Raw genomic sequence first — 6,000 nt, 5'->3', positions numbered from 1 at the left:
ATGGGAAAAAGAAATACCTGTCTCATGTATTTCATGTCCCAAATATCACCAAGAACCTAGTTTCTATTGGTCAAATGGTTGAGCAGGTCTTGCAGGTCAGATTTAATTCTCATGGATGCTTTGTTGAGGATATGAAAAATAAAGATCGCTTGATAGCAAAAGTGAAGAAGAAGGGCAGGACGTTTACGTTGGATGCAGACATGCCTGAATTGAGTGCAGCAATGTTTGCACATGGGACCGGTGTAGTTGCAGATATTGATATCTGGCATAAACGCATTGGTCATGTTAATGTACAGTGACTTAAATTAACGCAAGCCCAAAATATTGTTGCAGGATTGCCTAAGTTTAAGGTTGTATAAATGCATAAGGTATGTGAAGCCTGTCAATTTGAAAAACGGGCAAGGAAACCATTTCCTAGACATGTTCAAGAGAGTAAGAGGCCATTGGAATTAATCCACTTTGATGTATGGACTACTAAAGTTGCATCTATTGGAGGCTGTCATTATTTTGTCACTTTTATTGATGACTATTGCAGAAAAGTTTGAGTGTATTTTATGAAAAGAAAAGTGAAGTGTTTGGGCATTTCAAAGCTTTTAAAGCTATGGTTGAAGAAGAAACAGGCTTGCAAATAAAATGCCGAAGGTCAGATGGAGGGACAGAGTACCTCTCAAATGAGTTTGCAAGGTTTTTGTAGGAGCATGGCATAAAGCAGCGATATTCATTGAGTCATACCCCACAACAAAATGGACTTACAGAAAGGAAAAACAGGCATATTGGAGAGGTATCTTGTGACATGCTCAACGAAAAAGACCTACCAGATTATTATTGGGCTGAAGCAGTTGCTACAGCAGTCTACATAATGAACAAGACTCTTACTATAGCAATACATGGCATGATGCCAGAGGAGAGGTATATTGGTAGGAAACCAGATATTTCTCATTTGAAAGTTTTTGGTTGCATTGCCTTTGTTCATGTGCCAGGTGAGATGAGATCCAAGTTGGATCCAAAAGCTAAGAAGTGCATCTTTATTGGTTATTCTCTATAGCAGAAAGGGTATGGATGCTATAACCCTTCTACTCATAAGTTTACAGTGAGCACAAATATTGTTTTTGATGAGATATGCAGCTGGTATAAACCAATAAATGTGATTGATGATGTAGATGCACAAAATGGTAATGCTACATAGAATTCACAGCAGCAATCACAAAATATTAGTGGACCTGTAGTGTCCTCTAGCAGTGGTTCACATACTTCACCATGGACAAGCAGATCAGGAGAATCTCCTCAAAGCAATGCAGATAGTGGTATGCATGTATCACAAAAGGGAAAAGAGAAAGTAGATCAGCCCATGGTTGATGTGAATGCAGGTCACTCTTATGTGGATGGTGAATCCAGTGGCTCAGAACAGAGCCTTGATGATAAGTTGGGTATTCCTTCTGTTGTTATACGTGGAGTAAGGAAGACAAGGGATGTTTTGAGAGCACCTGGTAGTGAGCCTATTTTGTGCAGGTCTACCAGAGCTAGGTATCCTATGGATAGGTCAAAATATGATGGATTTAAAGCCATTCACTATGCCTATATGGTGAAAGTGATACATGAACTAGAACCCACTTCTTTTGAGTAAGCCATGGGAAAAGAAAAATGGGAGAAAGCCATGGATGAAGAAATGGATGCCTTGAAAGGAAATGCTACATGGGAATTGGTGCCTTTGCATAAAGACAAGAATGCAATTGGCTGCAAGTGGGTTTATAAGGTGAAGCACAATGCAGATGGTTCTGTGAACAGATAGAAGGCAAGATTAGTTGTCAAGGGGTATGCACAGACATATGGCATTGATTATGAAGAAACATTCAGTCTGATTGCAAGGATGGCAACCGTAAGAGTAGTCATTGCTATGGCTGCATCAAAGGGATGGTCTTTACATCAGATGGATGTAAAGAATGCTTTCTTGCATGGTGATTTGCAAGAAGAGGTCTATATGGAGCAGCCACCAGGTTATGTTCATGCTGTTTATCTTGAGTTTGTTTGCAGGATGAAGAAAGCCTTGTATGGCTTGAAGCAAGCACCCAGAGCATGGTCTGACAAGATAGGAAAGTATCTTGTCACTATTGGCTTTCAGACTTCCAAGGCCAGATTTCTCACTTTATGTGAGAAAAACAGAGAAAGGCATTTTACTGCTTGTCATTTATGTTGATGATTTGATTATCACAGGTGATAGTGATGAAGATATCCTTCATGTGAAAATGCTATTGAAGCAGAAGTTTGAGATGAAGGATTTGGGAGAGCTCCGTTACTTCTTGGACATTGAAGTGATTAGATCCACAAGTGGGATATGGCTCTTGCAGAGGCAGTATGGATTGGACATGCTGTCCAAATATGGGATGATAGGTTGTAAGCCTATTTCAGATCCTTTGGAGTAGAATGTGAAGCTGAGCGCAGATGCAGGTGAGCTTCTGGAAGACCCTACTATGTATAGGCACATAGTAGGAAGTTTGATTTATATGACTATTACCAGGCCAAATTTGAGCTATGCTATTGGGGTTGTAAGTCAGTTTATGCAGGCTCCAAGGAAACCGCATTTGGATGCAGCTAGATGAGTAGTAAACACTTGGCAAATAACCCAGTCTATCATGCTAGAACAAGGTGCATTATCACTATGTGTGGGAAAAGGTTCTAGTAGGTTTTATTGATCTAGTTTATGTTAGCACAGAGGATCAGGTAGCTGACATATTCATGAAGGCATTGGGTGCAGAGAAGCTATGCAAGTTTAGAGACCTGCTTGGTGTGCAAGAATTGGGATTGAGCTCGAGGGGGAGTGTTGAGATATCGAGCTCCACTCATGATATGCTAGGGTGACTGTTCTGCATTTATGTCACCGACTTGCTAGCTGCAGATGCGGTTGGTACACCGCCCATGAATAATAGCTGGATGATAGCTATCTTTATGTACTCTAGTTAGTGGCTCAGTTAGTGTGCCACCTAGGTTAGCTGAGTTTGGTTTGAGACCCACATATAGGGTTCACCTATTCCTTTTGTACTTAGAGAGAGTTCTTTTGGCTTTCACAACCAAGAAGAGGAAATCTGTTTTGAGCCTCCACCTTTGTGTGTATTCCCCCATTGTGTATGTGAGAAAGCTACAAGTGAGACTCCTTACTTCTCTCCCACTCTCTTCACATGCTTTGTTTAGTAGAAAGAGTTCTCATTGCATGAGGTAGAAGAAAATCTAGGAGAAAAGAGAAAACAAAAGGAAAATAGGAAAATGTCATTGCAACCATTTGGAGCTTCATATAGTTTTAATGAGGAAGGATGGGCTATGCTCTTTCTCATGCTAGTCCTTTTGCAACTTCCTAGAACCCATGTCATAACTAGCTATTGAGATTTTTATCGTAGAAGAGCTTAAGGGCCACACCTATCTACTACAATAACTTGGAGCTACATTAGAGGAGATATTCTTTTGTCAATATAGGAGGCCAAGAACTTCATCATCTTGTACCTTGGGTGACTTGCTATCTTGGCTAACCTTTCCACTCAAAGAAAATGAAAGAATGCTTCACTTGGGGAGGTTATTGGTTTGTCTTTTGATTATCTACTACTACTACTACTACTTTGATTCTCTGCTCTACTACTTCTCTAAACATTTTCTACTACTGATCTAAACCTCTATTACTTCTACTCTAAAGGTCTGCTAAAACAAACTCATAAATAATGTTCATACTTTTTAAAGGTAACTACAAATTTGGCACCTTTAAGCAAAGCCTCAGTGGTAATTCCATCTTGTTATGATAACCACGGAAACGTAGCTTGATATCATGGAGCTTTCTTCATTGGCAGTTCGTATAATTTGAAAATGCTTTTTAATTAAGCTTTGAAAGTAAATGCTATGTGGTTGTAGATTTTGGCTTGTATTTATCAAAACCTTCTAGTACTAAAAATTATTGTGCTTATGCATCAAAGAAATTGATGATAGGATATGAAAGTGCATGGGACTCTGTTTGAACATTGCACTACAACCACACTCAAGAGAGTACCTCTGTAACTTTGTTTGAATATTGCATTGCAATAGACTACATGGATTGTAAGTTCAATAATTTTGAGATATTTTTAGCCTTTAATAGCTCATAGTGTCTTGATTGTATCTAGTGAAACCTTCTAGTCATCAAAATGGTTACATTTATGGATCAAATAAATTGATGGTAGTAAAAGAGCATGGACTTTGTTTGAGCATTGCATTGCAATCGAATTCAAGAGAGGTCCCTTAATTTTTTGTAAATACGTCATTACAAAAGACTACATGGATTGTCAATTTGATGGTTGCAATTTCTATCACCAATGATCTTTGACTCTAAAAAGGCAAAAAAACTCTCAAACTCAGTATAATAAAGCTTGTCAAACCCCTCTCCCCCCCCAAGCGAGAGGATCACAATAAAAAAAGGTAAGAAAAAGTTTAAGATTTCCCTAACATCTAAAAGAAGTTTCCCTTGACATATACATCCATTAGAGGTAAAAGGTGTAAACACAGTAGCTGAACTTGAGGAGGATGAGGAGGAAAGCTTCTTGAGAAGAAATCCATCTGTAATACCTATCTTGGAGGTAGATGTCACAAAAATCGTCAAGAAATACATCACTCCACTAAGGTAACTTGGCGCACCTGTGAGTAACTAATTTGCAAATAGATTAGGAAATCACTCCACTCATAATCACATTTGCAATCATTTTCACTAATTATTCTAATTAGTGTCAAACCCACATTAATGATTACATGAAATAAAGTAGCCAACATCAAAAGATTGACAAACCTTAATGACAGTAGAAGCAAAGAGCCATCTCCCACCGCCAACTTCTCCATCACGCTTCTTGGTTCTCTATCTCCATGGCTAGCTTTTGTCACCTTGCGGGCCCCACAAATCCTCCCACCGGTTTCAAAACAAAATATCATTTTTTGTTGTCATAGTATCATGGCGATCTCTGCTTGTACTATCTCATGTGGGACTGAGGGCTTACATCGGATCATCCTGGACCCCATCATCCCCTGTAGCTACTCGAAGCTCCTCCGATCTGTCCTTGAAAGATCGCATCCCCAGAAGGGTGTTGCATACATGGCAGTCGGTCACACCAGTGTGTCAAAAAGCCAACCCTTCGTTGTGGTGGATCCTAATTCCCTTGTGTGAGCCGTGCATGGGCTTCATGGGTCATCTTTTAGATGGGCCTTGTGAAGACTGCTCCCAAATATGTGTACGACTACACTATCTCCAATGGCTCACCATGATGGGTGAAACTAAGTCCACGAATCACTACTCATGAGGTGTTGAAGATCATAACCTTAGTTTTCCCAAGGTTGACCATCAGGTCTCTCTCTCTACAGAACACCTCTAATGCCTCCAGATCTCTCTGCAGTCCCTCCATTGAAGACGATATAAGGACTATATCATTAGTGTATAACAATATATGTATAAGGAGATCACCCAGTAATGAACCCTCGCCCCCTAGGCAATCTATGAAAGATGTGATCTCATCGATGTAAAGTCCAAATAGAGTTGGTGAGAGAGGGCAGCTCTGCTTCACTCCAATTGTGCTCTCGACCCAGTCTGATAGACCTCCTAGAGCACGGACCCTACCTCTGACTTACTCATATAAGCTCATCACTCCCTAGATCAACGTCTCTGGAATTCGCATCTCCTATAGTCTCTTGATCATACGGGATCATGGGGGACAATGTCAAAAGCCTTTTGAAAGTCTATGAAACATGTATAGACTTTCTGGTGCCTGAACCTTGCCTCCTCAATGATAGCCCTCAGAGTGAAAATGTGGCCTAGAGTAGAGTGCTACCTCCTGAATCCTACCTTCCCTAGTGCTCGCTGGTGGCCTTATGCCTCTGTATGATTTCTGATCTCCCTCTCTAGTACCGATCCATAGATCTTGGCCAATGTGTGGCTAATCATGAGGGTGTGATAGTTCCCAGTGTCCATGAGGTCTCATGCTTTGTGTATTGGTATGATAGTGG

Source organism: Dipteris shenzhenensis, chromosome 17, assembly GCF_047967505.1.
Source record: "Dipteris shenzhenensis isolate YYH24624 ecotype China chromosome 17, Dip_SZ_1.0, whole genome shotgun sequence".
Taxonomy (NCBI): Eukaryota; Viridiplantae; Streptophyta; class Polypodiopsida; order Gleicheniales; family Dipteridaceae; genus Dipteris; species Dipteris shenzhenensis.
The sequence above is the reverse complement of the archived record's forward strand: the minus strand, read 5'-3'. Positions refer to the sequence as shown.